Below are 20307 nucleotides of genomic sequence, written 5' to 3' on the forward strand. Positions count from 1 at the left end.
GCCTTTAGGAGGTATGGTGGCGAAATGGTTAGGTGCTTGGCTGTTAACCAAAAGGTTGGCCATTTGAACTAGTCTTTCCTTGGGAGAAAGAGGTGGCCATCTCTGCTTCCCTGAAGATTCCAGCCTTGGAATCCCTGTGGGGCAGTTCTACTCTGTCCTTGAGGGTAGAATTGGAATCAGGGATGAATCCAAATCAACTCGAAAATGAATACACTGCCTTATCTCTTGGCTTTAGGCCACTCAAAGTGTGTATTTGTTAAATCAAGGTTTGTATTAACTCATTGTGATCAAGTGTATTCCAACTCTCAGCAACCCAGAGACCCTACGGGACAGAGAACTGCCCCATAGTGTTTCCGGGGCTGTCTATCTTTACAGAGGCAGACTGCCTCATCTTTCTCCTGCAGAATTGCTGGTGCATTCAAACCACTGACCTTGTGGTTCACAGCTGAGCGCTTAGCCACTGTGCCACCATTGCTCCTCCCAAGGTTTGTATAAAAACAAAAACTAAACTCATTGCCGTTGAGTTGAATCCGACTCATAGCGACCCCTCCTTGGGTTTCTGAGGCGCTATCACTACAGAAGTAGATTGCCTCATCTTCCTTCCAAGGAGTGGCTGATGGGTTTGAACCGCCAGCCTTCTGGTTAGCAGTCAAGTGCCTTAGGCACTACGCTACCAGAGCTCCTAAGGTTTGTATATACAATTTAAATTTTTCTTGACCTCTTGCTATTTCTAGTTATACAGTTAAAAGATCATAGATTGTGAGCGCTACGAATAAAACTTGGCATAGTCTTTTGTTTGAAGGTCTCACAGTCCTGATTTTGTTCAAAGAAAGTGTAATAAAGAAGCTCTTGATGAAAAGCTTCTGACCGCTTTTATCTGTGTGTTGACTTGCAGTTCAGATGACCATTGACAGAAGCGAGAATTTTAATCATTGTTGTGTTTTTTGTTTGTTTGGTTGGTTGGTTTTTACTGATAAGTAAATAGTCTTTTCACTATCCATGCAGGTAGGGGAGGGGTTTCCTTCACGCCTGATCCATCTATGGCTGGGTGGTCATGCTACCTGAGACTGTTAAAAACGTTGTGGTTAGGTGCCATGACTTGGCTCTGACTCATAGTGACCCTGTGCACGAGAGAATGGAACACTGCCCGGTCCCGCACCACCCCCACAGGCATGGCTGTGCTTGAGCCCACTGCTACAGCCCCTCTGTCATCAGTCCATCTTGTTGAGGGCCTTCTTCTTTCTTGCTGACTCTGCTTTACAATAAATAAAAGAGTTGGTAGTGATGTTTCCATAAGGGTGGAGGGACTGAATCTTCTTTCTCTAGGAAGCCCTCCTAGTTTGGTGGTTGAGAGTGGCTTCTGGCATCAGACGGCCTGGATGTGCACCCCAGCTTTGCTACTTTCAGCTCTGTGACTTTGGATCCTCCAGGCCTCTAGTTCTGATATGTAAACCTAGGATAGCGATACTATGCTATTGTGAGGAGATTATTAAACACCACTTGCAGTGTAAGGGGCAGGGTATGTCGTTGTTGTTAGGTGCCGTCAAGTCAATTTCGACTCATAGCGCCTCCATGTGACAGAGTGGAACTGCCCCATGGGGTTTCCTAGGCTTATAATCTTCATGGGAGCAAAGCCCAAGCCACACCCACTTTCCTTGAGTCAATTCTGATTCATAATGACCCTACAGGACAGAGTAGAACTGCTCCATAGGGTTTCCTAGGCTATAATCTTTATCTGTTAATGTATATATATATTTGTGTTGGAGCCCTGGTAGCGTAGTGCCTAAGGAACTTGACTGCTAACCAGAAGGCTGGCGGTTCAAACCCACCAGCCCCTCCTCAGAAGGAAGGTTGGGCAATCTACTTCCGTAGTGATACTGCCTCGGAAACCCAAGGAGGGGTAGCTATGAGTCGGGGCTGACTCGATGGCACATAACAACAACAGCAACAAAACATATAGATAGATAGATCTAAATACAGATATATATATGTGTGTGTGTGTGTGCATTTACACACAAACGTGTTTTATACATTTATACATTACATATATGCAATCAAAAAGTATATATATTCATATGGGTGCTCTGTGTATACAGAAATACATGCATGTAAAATATGTATTTTATGTAAATAACTTCAGAGCAGATGTGGCATGGACTTTAACATGTGTTCATGTAATATGTTTGTTGTTTGTTGTTGTTATGTGCCATCTAGTCAGACCCGACTCATAGCAACCCCTCCTTGGGTTTCCAAGGTGGTATCACTACGGAAGTAGATTTCCCAATCTTCCTTCTGAGTAATATGCTTAGTATAAAGAAAACCAAAACCAAACTCACTGCCGTGGAGTCGATTCCCACTTGTAGCAACCCCTCTTTGGGTTTTTGAGGTGGTATCTCTATGGAAGTAGATTGTCAACCTTCCTTCCAAGGAGCGGCTGGTGGGTTTGAACCACCAGCCTTCTGGTTAGCAGTCATTTGGCTTAGGCACTATGCCACCAGAGCTCCCATGTGTAGTATACTAATATTTGGTATATGGAAAACACTTGATACAAATTATCACCCTCTTGAGGGGATCCCATTTCTGGTCACCTCCCAGGAAGTCACATTTATGGAGTATTCACTTGGGGAGAATGGGCTTTCTGGTTTCTGGAAAGTTGGAGGCCAAGGAGTAGTTCAGAATCATGGGGAATGTCTCTGCTTTCCCCCCTTGATAGCCCTGAATTTGATCCGAGAAGCAGGAGGGATGCATGGCTTAAAAATATACTAGTAATTTTTTTTCCAGAGTGGTCTAAAAGCCTCAAATATAAAAGATTGATATTGCTGCAAGACTTAAGCCTTTCCAACCAGCTATGACCCACCTTGTAAGGAGAGAATTGCTGGCAGGAGAGACTCCCACACTGAGATTTAGAGTGTTACGGTGTAGTAAATTACATGATATGGCTTTTCTAGCTATAGTCTTTGTAACTCTCCCTTTGCCATGAGTAGCTGATCATTAAAGTTATCCACCTGGAGTATTTCTGTTGGAGCAGCAAGAAACAATCTTCTGGGAAGTTCGCTCTCTCTCTCAGGTGTATAGAATTCTGATGTTGGGATTGGTTGGTTTTGGCCACTGCCAGGCTCAAAAAGGAGTTCTAGAGGCAGGAGGAGAGAGTCTCTCTGATAGCTGGCTGGGAAAGATGTGCTGCTGAAAAAAATGTGGTACAGAGAGACATGCGAGACACACATTGCTGAGAGAGAGATGTATTACGGAGCGAGACTGAGAGAGACTATCAGCTGAGAGGTGGCTGAGAGAGACTGAGTGTGTTCCTGAACTTTTAGCAACTTTAGCTCGTTGCTTCCTGCAGTGTAGTAAATTACTTAGTGTGGCTTTTCTACCCATAAGTCTTTGTAAACTCCAAGGTGGGAATTGCTATTAGCAACTGAGGAGATCCTGATTTTAAAGTCGCCCACCTGGGTTATTTCTTTTGGGCGTGGCACAATACAATGTTCTGGGAGGTTTCCACACTCTCTCATGTGCTTAGAGTTCTGATGCTGTGATTGGCTAGTTTGACCACCCTTCCGGGCTCAAAAGGAGGCCTCCTGGAGGCAGAGCTCTCTCTGACTGCTGGTGGAGGAAGACGTGCTGCTGAAAGAGACACGCACCCCTGAAAGAGACACGTGCTGCTGGGAAAGAGACGCGAGAGACACGCATTGCTGAGTGAGACACCGAGGGACCAGCACTGCTGGGAAAGAGGCTGTGAGAGACTGTTGGCTGAGGGACAGTGGGCTGGGAGAGAGACTGAGCGTTTTTCCTGAACTTGAGTTGTAGCCTGGTGCTTCCCTAATAAACCCCATAATCTGTGAGTTCTGTGTGGCCACTGCAGTGAATTATCGAACCCAGGAGAGAGGTGGTGGGTGCTTTGGGAGGAACGGTTGGTGAAAGGGCTGGAGAGAGGCAGCATGTCTGACCTGGCAGGAATAGGCCTTGGGTTACTGCTGGTAATCCTATCTTCCTCTTGTGGGATTAGAGAAGGTCAGAACATGTGGCCTCCTTGCCATTTTAGCTCTTCCCTAACAAACCCCATAATCTGTGAGTTTTGTGTGGCCACTGCAGTGAATTATTGAACCGAGCAAATAGGTAGTGGGTGCCGCAGGAGAAACGGTTGGTGTCAAGGTTGGTAAGAGGGCTGGGGGGTGGCAGCATGTCTGGCCTCATAGGAGCAGGCATTGGGCTGCTGATGGTGAGTCTGTCCTCTCTTGTGTAGTTAGAGGAGGTCAGAATATGCCACCTTCCTGCTCCCGTGTCAGGCAGGCATATTTTCTTCCGCTGAGGCCGCCTCACTTTGAGTGTGATGTCACATATTTACCTAATTACAATGGGACCTCTTACCCAGCTTTACCTTGTGTGTAGTTAGGGGTTGGTAGCAGATGGAAGAAAACAGGGAAAAGTGGCAGGTTTTGACTGCCAGTTTTTAAACTCATGCCAAGCATAGAACATGGCATCAGGATTGGAGGAAGAATCATTAACAACCTGTGATACATGGACGACACAACTTTGCTTGCTGAAAGTGAGGATGACTTGAAGCACTTACTGATGAAAATTGAAGAATGCAGTCTGCAGTATGGACTACATCTCAATATAATGCAACAAAATGCAACACAGTGCCATCGAGTCGGATCCGACTCTCGGCGACCCCTCCTTGGGTTTCTGAGGCGGTATCACTACGGAATTATATTGCCCAACTTTCCTTCTGAGGAATAGCTGGTGGGTCTGAACCACCAGCCTTCTGGTTAGCAGTCAAATGCCTTAGGGACTACGCTACCAGAGCTCCTAAATATAAAGAAAACAAAATCCTCACAACTGGACCTGTAAGCAGCATCACAATAAATGGAGAAAAGATCGAAGTTGTCAAAGACTTCACATTGCTTGGTTCTATAATCGACACCAATGGAAGCAGCAGTCAGGACATCAGACAATGTGTGGCACTGGGCAAGTCAGTTGCAAAAGACCTCTTTCAAGTGCTGAGGAACAAAGATATCTCCTTAAGGACTAAGGTGTGCCTGACACAAGCCATGGTATTTTCAGTCACCTCATATGCATGTGACAGCTGGACAATGAATAAGAAAGACCAAAGAAGAACTGATGTTTTTGAGCTGTGGTGTTGGTGAAGAATGCTGAAAGTACCATGGACTGCTAAGAGCTCTAACAAACCTGTTCTGGAGGAAGTGCAGCTGGAATGCTCGTTGGAAGCAAGAATGGACAGACTTTATCTCACCTACTTTGGTCATGTTGTCAGAAGGGACCGTTCCCTGGAGAAGGATGTCATGCTTGGTAAGGTGGAGGGTCTACGAAAGAGGAGAAGCCCCTCAATGAGATGGATTGACACAGTGGCTGCTGCAATGGACTCAAGTATAGTAGGGACTGTGGAGCTGCCGCAAGACTGGGTGGTGTTTCGTTCTGCCGTGCATAGGATCACTATGAGTCAGAGATGACTCGATGGCACCTAACAACAACAAGCACCTGTACCGGGGATGACTATTAGGAAGTCAGGGTAAGCTTATCACTTCTTAATTCCACTCCTGATGATCCACATGGAAAATAGCAAAATTTATACTTGCAATATGATGGATCATTTTTATATGACCTTCCTCACGATGGTCTTCTAACTCCCACCACATGATTGGCTGAGACTGTGCAAATAAGGTGCTTGTGGCCCCTGAGGGAATTGGACAGCTTGCTAAATGTAAATAAAATGCATGGCTCCTTTGTGGGATGGGACCAGGCAAATAAAGTGTATGGAACCCTCATGAGAGGATTGGTCGGTTTTGCCATTCTGCTAAGCTTAAAATAGCCATCCCAGAAGCAGAAAGGGGGAACTCACTACCAACGAGGATGACTAGCTAAGAGCAGAGTGTGTCCTTTGGACCCTGGGTCCTTGTGCTGAGAACCTCCTAGACCCAGGAGAGAGCTATAACACTGGAAAGTGGTATAAGGTGGTGAGAAGTCGTGGCAGAGATATGGGGCAAAGAACCACCACCAGCAGAACCAGGATTCTGCCAGGAGATGGTGCAGTGGGCTTCCTGGCCCACAGAGGGAGATAGCTGAGTGCCTTTGGGCTGAAGCTGACTGGTGCAGTAGGCACCTATCAGTAGAGCTAAAGAAGTTTGTAACACTTGCCCCGAGTAGGGCAGAGGCTGGGCTGGTCCCAGAGGCCTAAGGGGCTGAGAGGCTGAGGGCCAGGGAGAGGCTTGCCTGTGGACCCAGCTGAGAACTGTATCCTGAGTCATTCCTGATCCTGAATTGTAACCTGGTACTTCCCTAGTAAACCCCGTGATTGTGAGTATGATCTGAGTTATATGTGGCCATTTCAAGAAGTTATCAAAGTCAGCAAAGAAGAATGCCCTGGGAGGGATGGCTGGAATTAGTGAAAAAGTTAGAGGAGGTGTGTCCGACCTGCGCTTCATAGGAATCAGTCTTGGACTGATGCTGATGGGGATTCACAATGGGGAGCCCTTGTGAAGTTAGAGGAGGTCAGACCTCCACCCTGTGCCATGTTTACAGTGGTTTTGTTATTCTCCTCTTGATTACTGACAACAGCTTCCTCATTCATCTTCTTGCTTCCTATCTTGATCCCTTGCAATGTATAGTCTTGTTCCACAGTCTTCCTGAAAGTGCACTTTAATTAGTCTTGCTGATTTTATTGTCTAACACCCCAAATATCTGTGTAATTCAGGTGAAATTTTGATACATTTTATACATCTTTGATGTTTGCCAACTTTAATTCTCCTCCCACTGCTTTTCTTCCCTATTCTAGGAAATCCTGTTTTTATAGTTGGATGATGGTGGTTCCATTTAACTGGTTGGCTCTTTCTTAGACACCAGGTACATAGAATTGAGTTGCAAACACTGCTGCAGACAGGCCACACTAACCTTGCCTATCTGTACAAGCCCCTGCGTTTTCTCTTATTTTCCATTCTCCTATCTCTGTCCTGTTTTCTCTTTCTACTTTGTTGTTGTTATGTGCCGTCAGGTTGGATCCGACTCATAGTGACCCCTCCTTGGCTCTCCAAGGCGCTATCACTGTGGAAGTAGATTGCCCAACCTTCCTTCTGCGGAGTGGCTGGTGGGTTTGAAGCGCCACCCTTCTGGTTAGCAGTCAGGTGCCTTAGGCACTACGCTACCAGAGCTCCTTTTTTCCACTTAACTCTCTCTCTCTCTCTCTCTATATATATATATATGGACTTAGTTCATTCCTCTCAACCATATATTCTCATGCTATGTATATACCACATTTATCTATTTTCAGTGATGCCTCTATTTTCTCCACAAATATGTGACTTTTTGTGGGTACAGGGAATACATATGCTTGATTTCACTATCCTAGATGGTTCTCTGAGTTTATACTCTTACTAGCAGTGCTTAAGGGTTAACATCCCTCCATGTACTCACTGGTTTGAATGAAAACCATTAAATAATGTTAAATATTACTTTTAAAAGATTCTAGAAATAATGAAAATAGGATGTAAGCAAGAGAGAATGAGTGTGTCTTAATTTCTTTAAATCAAAAAACTTTTGTGACCAAACTTTTGTCTATAAATTCAGATTCAACATTGTGTTACTAACGGTGCCATAAAGTCTCTCCGTGCGGGAGGCAGAGTTGTAACGTAGTGATTCTGGATCTCATCCTATTTATTTTTTCAGCATTGAACATTTGTAACACTTTTTAATTTTACTGAGTGTTGACCAGATAGAAAATAACTTTGATTTGGTGGCAGTATTGTTTGAAATTTAAGAAATGTTCAGATATATTCTGAATTTAGTAATACTTGAAAGAAAAATTGTTAGTAGTCAGGTAGAAATAAATTAGGCAGATCTGTGAAATATAGGAAAGACCAACCTATATGGGAGAAAAATGTTATTGTATATGAATTTCAATTTTAATGTTGCCTATTTCTTTTGGCATGCAGTTTATGGGGGAGAAAGGATAATAAAATGACCCAGGTGAAATGGTTCTTGAATCCCAGATGCAATGCACTTAATTTTATTCTTTGTGAACTTGTTCAGAAAAATAGCACTTTGGGGAGATGATTAAGGGAGCTCGATTGGTGGATACCCCTATATTCTAGTGATGTCTGGTCGGGTTAATGTAATCTTGTAACTAAGCAGGACAGATCTTTCTAAGCTCCACAGAACTGCTTCTCCAAACAAGGTAAAGATGAATTGGAAGTGTGAGTGCTTACAAGCCTGATTTGCTTCCATGAGGTAATGCAGATGACACGTGCTTGTTGCTAGGTTTACAAGAAGCTTTGCAACTGCTTGGCATTTGGCATCTGGGCATTTCAAGACACTTGAAAGTAATCCCTGTTGGGTCTGTCTTGTTCATCACTATATCTCAGGGACCATGAAAGTGCCAAGCACAGGAACTCTCCCAAATTACAAGGATGGCCTCTCAAATCTAGAATTAATTAATTCTTTTGAAGAAACTTTTGCCAGTGACTAAAAAGTTAACTTGTGAATTTCATATGTCAGAATGATCAAAAGAGCAGACATGTTTCTATGGCAAGGGACTTTAATGCATTAAACTTAGTGTAACGTAGTTTGGCATGATAAATAACGAAGACCACTAGATAAAGACCACCAGGAATACACAGGTTTATTAACCTTCCCTGGTGACGCAGTGGTTAAAGTGTTTGGCTGCTAACTGGAAGGCTCCTAAGTGAAGCCACCAGTCACTCTGGGAGAAAGATGAGGCAGTCTGCTTCTGAAAAGATGACAGCGTTGGAAACCCTATGTGGCAGCTCTTCTCTGTCTTGTAGGGTTTCTATGAGTTGGAATCAACTCAACGGCCGTGGGTTTGGTTTTGGGCTAGGTAGCGAGGGAAAGTGAGCCCCAGAGGGACTGTGAGGTGTCTCAGTAACAGTAACAGGGGAGGGGCTTCATAGAGTTTATGGCTTGGGCTGAATGATTCTGAGAAAAGACAGTGGGAAGTAGGGAAGTCTGCCTGTGGATTGCACACTGTCATGAAGTGGGGTCAGGGTGGTGAGTACGTCCACACTGTGTTCAGAAGGATGAGTGAATCGGAGCTGGTGACTCTGGTAAGGAAGTGTTGTTGTTGTTGTTATGCCGTCGAGTCGGACCCGACTCATAGCGACCCCTCCTTGGGTTTCCGAGGCAGTATCACTACGGAAGTAGATTGCCCCATCTTCCTTCCGAGGAGTGGCTGGTGGGTTTGAACCGCCAGCCTTCTGGTTAGCAGTCAAGTGCCTTAGGCACTACGCTACCAGAGCTGCCGGTAAGGAAGTAGTAATCACTAAAAAGAAAAAAAAAAAAAAAAGGAAGAACTACTATAGTCATTTTGTAGTCATTCTGCAGCTGTGGTCTTGGGCAAACCTTGTTTGTTTCCTCCTGGCCTTGCCATTATTGCTAAGGATATTGCAGTCTGGTTATCAGCAGGGCTTCTTGTCATTTTCTCAAGCCCTCCTCTTAGCCACACTCAGCCCCTCTGGACTTCTGTGAAACCTGCATCTTCACTGTTGCCAGAGTTCCTTAGATCAGGAGATTGCTCCGAGAACCTCATCTGTTGTTGGACCTAGGTCAGTTCTTTTCTATGCATTTTTTTTGTTGGTTGTGGTGTGAGGTTGGCTTTTGAGTTACCTGGAGCATAAATGGCCATGCAGTAATGTTCGAGACTCTGGCGATCCCAAGTCTGAGCACCACAACACTGAAAATGCTGAGATTATTAACAGCATTTGGTGGCCACTTCTCAGCCAGGGGCCAAGATGCTGCAAGTGTGGTTTTGGGTAGACAGAAACCTTCCCAGGTGTGACATCATGAGAGCTGTCTGTGTTGTTTACTATTTTTAGTTTACTATTTAAAGAGTTGCTTAGTCATTGAGTGTAATTGCTCTGGAACTGGAGTAAACTGAGTTGCACCCCAAAGAGTTACAAACTCAGCAGTTGGTTAGATTACATATTTTAGTGAAATCATAAGCAAATTATAGCCTGGTGTTGGACTCATGCAAGGAGTGACTAGGGATTCAAAGAGCAATGTGATGAATACTGGTGTTAGGGATGTTATCGTTAAGAGGTAACAAGTGTCTGATAACGATTCGGAAATTTAATCCAGCAGAAAGGAGAGAAAATAACTTGGAAATAAGAAATAAGAGCCTGCAGGTTGGAGGGTGAGGAGCTTGTTCCATGGGACCTGCGTGGAAGCTGTGTCTTTCACACCACTTGGTCCAGTGTCTCAGATAGATGCTTTCTTTCTCTCTCTAAGATCATTTTCTTCTAGAGGGTTCTTAAGAATCCTTCGTTGGAAGTCTCTGGGTAGGACAGTCTTCCACTAATTTGAGTATCTGTTGTACCTCTTTACTTGAGAGCCATTGATCCAAGGAGTTTTACTCCTGTATTAATCCATGGCAACAGCTATGGGCTCAAACATACCTACTATTATAACGATGGTGCAGGACTGGGCAACGTGTCGTTTTGTCACACATAAGATCACTATAGGTCAGAGCCGAACTTGAAGGCTCTTAACAACAACAACAATAACATTAAATGTTAAAGAATCTGGCGAGGTCATTTCCATAGATGTTCAAGGGTTGTCTTCTCTAATGATGTTTCAAAAACAGCCAGTCCCCTAAGCTGATGAAGTAGCGACTGAGGGAAGATTATTGTTTCTGTCGGTGACAAGATTGAACAGCACTGGAGAACTCGTCATCTTAACTAGAATCATTAGAATGGAAGAGAATGGATCGTCTGTTGATGTGTAATTCACAATTAATTTATAAAGATTCAGTCAGTGGTTCGTCTGTTGACGTATAATTCATTATTAGTATATGAAGATTCAGTCAGTGATAACTTAGGGGGTGTGTTAGATTGGGTTCTCTAGAGAAACACAAAAACCAGAAAAGTGTATATATATATTTATAGAGTGAGAGAGAGAGAGAAATTTATCTTAGGAAAATGGCTCACAAGCATATAGAAGCTGACAAGTCCAAGCCGACAAGTCCAAGTCTCTGGAGGAGATGGGCTGGCGGCCGCTTTGGCTTCCGTAATTGCAGGGGGCCGAGAGATCCAAGGCTGGCAGGCAGTACTCTGGTTGTTGACTCCAACAAAAGACAAATCCGAGATCTCCAGGCCTAGCGGTGGGCTGCTCACTCACGGAAGTCTGTAGTCAGCACACCAGGGTTCCAATCCCTCCAGGAATGTGTCTCTTCCCAGGATGTTCCTGGATACCTTGGAAGCAGGCCACACCCCTAGGGAAACTCCCCTTGGGCAGACTGGCCACTCAGAACACAGTCATCTGATCCTATCATGGGAACAACCACACAGAACTGGGGTCCAGCCAAGTTGACACACAGCTCCAACTATCACAGGGGGTTAGAACATACTATGAACAGTGAGGTCCTTGACAATCCTGCATGGTGTTTTGATTTATACCCTAAGGTGTACTATAATCCTGATTGCCAAGGATATTGAAACCTAGAAATAAAAGTCAACACGAGACAATTATTGTATTGGTTTTTGCAGATGAACATGCGTCTGCCTCTTCTCAACCTGAAAAATACATAATCATTGAAACATGTATACATTAATATATTTTATTTGCATATAATTAATCTATAAAGACTTTTGTCAAATAAATCTGTTTGGGAATGAGTTTTCACAATAGTTTGAATTAATTAAAATTTGAAGAATGTCAAACAAACCTAAATTACTTGTATTACTCTACCTTTTCTAAGATGAAGGAGCAAATCTTTGTTTCTTTCTTGGTGACCATCCCAGGAGATTCAAAGATATCTTACATGTAAAAGACATCTTAACAGTTTCATTATTCTGGACTTGTGACATAAAGTCAAAAAGGCAGAATCTAGAAGAGTTTTAGATGACACAATACGTGAACATAAGTCATGGTATCCAAAGGGCAGAAATGGTGACAGGCAATATTTGAAAATACAGTAATAAGAACAATAATTATTAGGAGTTTTAGTTTATAAAATAAGGAGCTGTTATTAAAAATGATTTAAAATATGGCCAAAGCCCAAGAATATAGTTTAAGTGCTGTCTTTTTTTTTTTTTAATTTTTCATTCTTTCCTTATTTGGATGTATTAACAGCATTAAAAACCAGAGTTGTTGTTGTTGTTGTTATGTGCCGTCGAGTCAAACCCGACTCATAGCGACCCCTCCTTGGGTTTCCGAGGCAGTATCACTACGGAAGTAGGATTGCCCAACCTTCCTTCCGAGGAGTGGAGATACCACACCAAAGCAAGTTAGGCTATTCAGGTCACATCTCTTAATGTGAGACCAAACTAGCTTAGAAATCAGTAAGATTTCATCCCAAGCTCATCATTCTCACACACCTCTTCCCCGCTCAGTAACCATCATAGCTCAGAAGGCAACAATTGCTTATGATCTGTTTCCTCATCATCACATAATAAAGATAATTTACCCTTATATTTAACATATTAGCCTTTATGAAATTCACAGTTTTTCTACATATGACTCACTACTCTAGAATGTTTTCCTGCAGAACAGATTCTGCATAAACCACATCTGTTGACAGTGTGAGAGCTCTGGGAGCATGGTGCCTAAGGCACTTGACTGCTAACCAGAAGGCTGGAGGTTCAAACCCACCAGCCCCTCCTCGGAAGGAAGATGAGGCAATCTACTTCCGTAGTGATACTGCCTCGGAAACCCAAGGAGGGGTCGCTATGAGTCAGATCCGACTCAACAGCAGTGAGTGAGTTATTGATGATGTAATGAATACTTCATGATTTTATACAGTGTAGGCACAGGGAGTCTAGAATGCCTGACTTTCAAGAAAGACTGCCACTGGGAAATGCAAAGAAAATCCTGACTCCTTTTCCTGTCCAAGTGACCTGTTTTCCGTCCCGTCCCTGCTGGAAGCTTGTAAAGTCAACTCTTTCATCTGCACTCTTTTGAAGTGTTCAGATGCTGTGTTTTGGTGTGGGTCTACTTTCATCCATTTGTGGTAGGGCTTCAGTGGACCTGTCCAGTGCTGCAAATCATGTCTTTTAATTTGGGACGTTTTCTTGAATTACTGGGTAATGTTCTTCCTCTCTTTTCTGGGACTCCTAATTACAGGTAGGCCCCTGGCTTACTACAGGGTTCAGTTCTGACGACTCCCTTGTAAGCTGTTTACAATGTAAGTCTAATACCTCATTTTTCTTTCTTTTTTTTCTTTAGCTTTTCATTATTATTGCCTTTTCTTTTAATCAGTATATTTATAAATCATAACATTGAACATCTTGGGGTGAACATCTGAGAGTCACAACATCAGCAAATTATGCACTGCAACACTGTATGTAGTCCATATTACTAATGATAAGATGTACAAAAACCAAAAGCCAACAGTCGTGTGATTCCTGTAACTTGAATACGTCATTAAGTTGGGGACTACCTGGGTTTGGCTACATGCGCTCGTCATCTAGCTGTCCTATCACATTTCTGTCATTTCGTCTCACTCTGTTTGCTGGGTTATTTCCTCAGCTTGATCTTCCAGCTGATTCTACATCCAGAGGTGTCTCCTACTGAGAATCCTCTGTGTCATGAGGAGTAGGCTGTCTAATCTGATAGGGTCTCAGCTGCCTTCCCTGTCCCCTTCAGTCTTGTTCAGCTACTGTTTGTCCACTTGCTTTCTAGTTTCCAAAACCATAAGCTGTCTTCTCTTCTGTTTTTCATCTTCATGGGTTTATATCTTTAAAAGATGTCTTTGCCCATAGTCTCAGTAGTTTGGGGAGAGTATGAACTTAGATATGGTGTTCAGTACTCTGTTGTACTGAAATGCTACTCACTTGTTCAACCACTCTCTTGCAGCCAGTCTGTATGCTTCCCCTACGCCTGCCGTCTCTTGAAGATAGTTTTCCATCATGCTTTCATCTTCTTAGTTGTCTCACTCAACATGCTTTTTCTCAGCTTGATTAAAAAGGAATGTAATATTTTCAGCTCATACACCAGTTCTTTGTTTTGTACCCTTGGAATGAAGTACATATGCTGTGTATTCCTCTTTGGGGATGTTATTGTGAGCCGTCTAGTCGATTCCAACTCATCGTAACCCTAGGCTGTAATCTTTACGGAAGCAGTATGCTGCATCTTTCTCCCACGAAGCTGCTGGAGGGTTCCAGCCGCTGACCTTTTGGTTAACAACTAAGTGCCTGATCATTGTGTCACCAGAGCTCCTTTCTTTGGAGGACCTGTTGTTGTTGTTGTTATTTGTCATCAAGTCGGACCCGACTCATTGCGAGCCCTTCTTGTGTTTCCGAGGCAGTATCACTACAGAAGTAGATTGCCCAGCCTTCCTTCTGAGGAGTGGCTGGTGGGTTTGAACTGCCAGCCTTCTGGTTAGCAGTCAAGTGCCTCAGGCACTATGCTACCAGAGCTCCTTGCGGCCCTTCAAATTGATTCCAACTCACAGTGACCCATAGGACAGAGTAGAAGTGCACTATAGGGTTTCCAAGGCTGTAAATATTTACAGAAAGAAAGCCCAAACTAAACCCACTATCACTGGGTTCAACCTCAGGCTGTCAGTGTTTTGAGGACAGATGAGGTTTTAGAAATAGGCAGAGGTAAGATTGGAGTTTTTTATGTCTGGTATCTCTGAAGAAAGGAGTCCTGGTTAAGCATTGGCTGCTAACCAAAAGGTTGATGGTTCAAACCCACCAGCCATTCTGCAGAAGAAAGACGAGGCAGTCAGCTTCTGTAAAGATTGACAGACTTGGAAACCCTCGGGGGCAGTTCCACTTTGTCCTCTAGGGGGCGCTGTGAGTTGGAATTGACTCGATGGCAGTGGGTTTGGTTTGGTTTATATTCATGGAATCTGACTACTTCCACTGGATCATTACTCGATGTAGGAAGCAAATCTTTTTCATCTCCAGTGTGCTTTCCCATGAAAAGTAGAAGTGCATCCGTGTGTGGCTGGGTAGGTGAATACATGTGCTTTGTAAAACACAAACAAAAAAAAAAATCCACGCCTTCAAGTCCATGCTGACTCATAGTGACCCTATAGGACAGAGTAGAACTGCCCCATAGAGTTTCTAGGGGTGTAATTTTTACAGAAACAAATGGTCACATCTTTCTCCCATGGAGTATCTGGTAGGGGTTTGAACCACCGATCTTTCAGTTAGCAGCCAAGAGTAACTACTGCACCATGAAGGCTCCTTCATAGCCCACAAAGCACTGTTATATTAGGTTGGCGATTACTTTAGGTGATTCTCAATAGGAGGTTACCTTTTTATAATCAATATCTTATTTTAAGCTATTTTATATCAATCCTTCCAACTTCACATTTCTTTCTGATCATTTCCTTTATAAAGTATAAAACATTTAAGTATTTGGAATGAGGCAGAGAGCCAAATGTAGTTTGGAATTTTTTTTTAGTTTATCGAGAAGTAAGAAATTGTCACTTGTGACTGGACCATTTTTAAATACTGGAAAGTGGTAGGTGTTGAGGAGGGGAATGGGTCAGTCTTTGGTTTAATTTACTTCCTTTCCCTCCAGGGCTCCAATCAAGGGTGTTCTTTCCAACAGTAGATATAATAGAGTTTACTCTGTTCCTGGAGTAGTCATTGGCTAAAATCATTCCCTGTTCTTGAAATTGTCTAACAAGCTTATTCTGATCCCATTTACATTTTATTTTTTGCACCTTGTTTTTATGTTGTATGCCATCAAGTACAGATATTCTTTTTTTTTTCTTTTTTAATTTTTATTGTGATACCAAAGTTTACAGAGCAAATTCATTTTCCATACAGCAGTTTGTACACATTTTGTTTCATGACATTGACTGTGATTTCCCACATGTAACAGCTCTCTTCCCACTTCCTCCCCATAGTTACCTCTTCCCTGTGTCCTTCCATCACATGCACTCCTGCCCCCCGAGCTGTCTCCCTGTGCAAACACTGCCCTTCCATTCTCCCACAGTTGATCAGTTGGTTGCTCCAAGGAGTGTATCTACCTGATGTAAATGTTCACCCCATATGCCTGTCTATTGTTTGACTGGAAGTCACAGGAATGAGTTCAGTTCCAGACCCACAGAGTAACTAGAGACCATAATCTCAGGGGTCTCACCAGTCTCTGTTAGACCAACAAACCTGGCCTTTTTTTAAAAAATGATTTTGAGTTTTGTTCCACATTGTTCTCCCATTCTATCCGAGATCTCTTGTGCCAATCCCCCTCCATGTGGTTGACAGTGGTAACCAGGTACCATCTAGTTTTCCTGGTCTCATGGTCATATAGGCTGAGGATTGTGTGGTCTTCCAGTCCCTTGGACAAATTGTTTCCATGTGTCTTTGTTTTTCTTCATTCTTCTTTGGTCTGGATGAGAAGAGACCCATCATTACATCTAAATGGCTACTTGCAAGCTTTTAAGACCCTAGTTGCTGCTCACCAAAGTAGGATGTAGAACAGTATTTTTGTGTAGTGTGTTATGCCAATTGAGCTTGATGTCCCCTGCAACCATGGTCCTGAGCCCACAGGTCTGACTGCTTACTCCCTGAGGGTAGCAGGCTGTGGCCAAGAAGCCACCACAACCTTGTCTTTTGTCAGCTCTGCTATACACCCAGAAATTCTTACAGCACATACAAATACACTTGTAGAAACATCGTCTGCCAACCCTATACATGGTCATGGGCACATTTCCCCTTGCCTAGACATACCTCTTCATTCAGCCTGTCCACCCATGTATCCACCCATAGATCAATGCTTGCCGTCACTGATGACAAAGTACAAGTACAGATATTCTTAATGTATTTTTAATATAATGTGTCCTCATAAAGTATGTTATAAAGCTGATGGTCATGAAACAGTTTCTTTCCCATAGAAATAATGTTGTAATTGGGATTTGTTTTTTTGATTTAGGATTTAGCACAAAGTATGTTGTAAAACCAAAGGTAAAGCAACGTAAGTGTCAGTAATAATTTAAATTATTAAATGGATTGATTTTTGTTGTTGTTGTGTTGTTATATGCCATCGAGTCGGACCCGACTCATAGAGACCCCTCCTTAGGTTTCCAAGACAGTATCACTATGGAAGTAGATTGTCTCACCTTCCTTCCGAGGAGTGGCTGGTGGGTTTGAACCGCCAGCCTTCTGGTTAGCAGTCAAGTGCCTTAGGCACTACGCTACTAGAGCTCCTGGATTGATTTTAGAAGAGGTTGTTCCTTCCTTCTTCCAATCTGAGAGACTCATCTTCCAGGACTGCATCAAACAACATTCCAATACTATTCATCAGGTTTAAAATCAGAAAGGGAGTGCGTCAGGGTTGTATCCTTTCACCATACTTATTCATTCTGTATGCTGAACAAATAACCCAAGAAACGGGACTGTTTGAAGAAGAGTGTGGCATCAGGATTGGAGGGGAAGATTCATTAACAACCTGCAATATGCAGATGACACAACTTTGCTTGCTGAAAGGGTGACTTGAAGCACTAACTGATGAAGATTGAAGACTACAGTCTGCAGTGTGGATTACGTCTCAACATAAAGGAAATGAAAATCCTCACAACTGGACCAGTAAAGAGCATCACAATAAATGGAGAAAAGATTGAAGTTGTTAAAGATTTCGTATTATTTGGTTCCACAATAAACACCACTGGAAGCAGCAGTCAGGACATCAGACGACGTATTGCACTGGGCAACTCTGCTGCGAAAGACCTCTTTAAAGTGCTGAGGAGCAAAGATGTCTCCTTGAGGACTAGGGTGCACCTGACACAAGCCATGATATTTCCAATCGCCTCATATGCATGTGAGAGCTGGACAATGAATAAGGAAGACCGAAGAAGAGTTGATGCTTTTGAGTTGTGGTGCTGGCGAAGAATACTGAAAGTACCGTGGACTGCTAAAAGAACTAGCAGATCTGTCCTGGAGGAAGTACACCCAGAATGCTCCTTGGAAGCGAGAATGACCAGACTTTGTCTCACCTACTTTGGTCATGTTGTCAGAAGGGACCATTCCCTGGAGAAGGATATCGTGTTTGGTAAAGTGGAGGGTCAGCAAAAAAGGGGAAGGCCCTCAATGAGATGCACTGACACAGTGGCTGCAATGATGGGCTCAGGTACGGCAGGGATTGTGAGGCCAGTTTTTTCAGAAGTCGATCTTCAGGTCCTCCTTCCCAGTCTGTCTGAGTCTGAAGCTCTGCTGAAACCTGGCCACTAGGGGTGACCCTGCTGGGATTTGAAATGCCAGTGGCATAGCCTCCAGCCTCCCAAAAACACGCAAGGCACCACAGTACAGCACACTGACATTAATATCACACACAAGAAAAGTTCTGCTGAAGATCATTCAGAATGGTTGTAGCAGTACATCAACAGGGAACTGCCAGAAATTCAAGCCAGTTTCAGAAGAGGGTGTGGAACTAGGGATAGCATTGCTGATGTCAGATGGATCTTGGCTGAAAGTGGAGAATACCAGAGAGATGTTTACCTGTGTTGTTTTGACTATGCAGAGGCATTTGACTGTGTGGATCATAACTAATTATGGAATAACATTGCAAGAAATGAAGATTCCAGAACACTTAATTGTGCTCATGCAGAACCTGTACACAGACGGAGAGGCTGTTGTTTGAACAGAACAAGGGCATAGGGAAACTATGTGTTTTAAAATCAGGAAAGGAGTGGGTCAGGATTATATCCTTTCACCATACTTCCATGTATTTGCTGAGTGGGTGATCTGAAAAGCTGGACTACACGAAGAAGAACATAGTATCAAGATCGGAGGAAGACTCATTAACAACCTACAATATGCAGATGACACAACCTTGCTTGCTGAAAGTGAAGGGAACTTGAAGCATTTACTGATGAAGATGTAAGACTACTGCCTTTAGTATGGATTATACCTCAACAAAGAGAAAACAAAAATCCTCACAAGTGGACCAGTAAGCAACATCACAACAGATAGAGAAAAGACTGAAATTGTCAAGGATTTCATTTTACTTGGATCCACAGTCAACAGCCACGGAAGCTTGTTGTTATGTGCCATGGAGTCGGACCCGACTCATAGCGACCCCTCCTTGGGTTTCTGAGGCAGTATCTGCAGAAGTAGATTGCCCAACCTTCCTTCTGAGGAGTGGCTGGTGGATTTGAACCACCAGCCTTCTGATTAGCAGTCAAATGCCTTAGGCACTATGCCACCAGAGCTCCCATGGAAGCAGCAGTCAAGAAGTCAAACAACATATTGCACTGGGCAAATATGCTGCAAAAGACCTCTTTAAAATGTTAAAGAGCAAAGATGTCAGTTTGAGGACTCAGGTGCACCTGACTCAAACCATGGTACTTTTGGTCATCTCCTATGCATGAGAAAGCCGGACAGTGAATAAGGAAGACCAGAGAAGAATTGATGCCTTTGAACCATGAGATTGGCAAAGAATATTTAACATACCACGAACTGCCAAAAGTCCATGTTTTACGGGAGCAGGTCACCAGGTCTTTCTCCAGGTTCAAACTTTCTTTCTCAGGTTCAAACTGCCAGCCTTTCATTTAACAGCTGAGCGCTTAACTGCTACGCCACCACAATTATTAACCACGTTTACTGTTTCAGTTTATCTGTGTTCCATTCATTCTTCAGCCTTTTGCAATATCGACTCTGCCACTATACCACTGCAATTACTCTCCATTTACTGTACATGGGTGACCTCATCTTTGCTAAATTGAGCAGACACTATAAAATCCTCACCTTACTAGTTTTCTCGGCAGTTTTTGATACTCTTTGCTATTCTGTCCTTTTTTGAAAATCTTTTTCTTGACGATCTTTTGTCTCATATCACCAGCCAAAGATGTTTTTCCCAAATAAAATATGATTGATCAGTCTCTTGTTCAAAAACCTCTGATGTTGTTCTTGACATAAAAAGACTTTTATCCACCAGTTTCCACTTACATCTCTAGCCTCCTCTCTGATTGTGTGCTCTCTGTTCTCTCTCCATGCTTCATTGTGTCTCCCCTCATACACCTTCACACTGTGTGCCCCTCAAACACACACACACACCCCTCATATACCTTCGCACTGTGTGCCCCTCACACACACACCCTTCATACACCTTCACACTGTGTGCCCCTCACACACACCCTTCATACACCTTCACACTGTGTGTCCCTCACACACACACACACACACACACTCATACACCTTCACACTGTGTGCCCCTCAGACACACACACACACCTCATACACCTACACACTGTGTGTCCCTCACACACACACACACACCTCATACACCTTCACACTGTGTGCCCCTATGACACACACACACACCTCATACACCTACACACTGTGTGCCCCCCCACACACACACCCCTCATATACCTTCACACTGTGTGAC

Source organism: Orycteropus afer, unplaced genomic scaffold (assembly GCF_000298275.1).
Source record: "Orycteropus afer afer isolate SDZICR_OR568_19922 unplaced genomic scaffold, OryAfe1.0 scaffold00092, whole genome shotgun sequence".
In the NCBI taxonomy this organism is placed as follows: Eukaryota; Metazoa; Chordata; class Mammalia; order Tubulidentata; family Orycteropodidae; genus Orycteropus; species Orycteropus afer.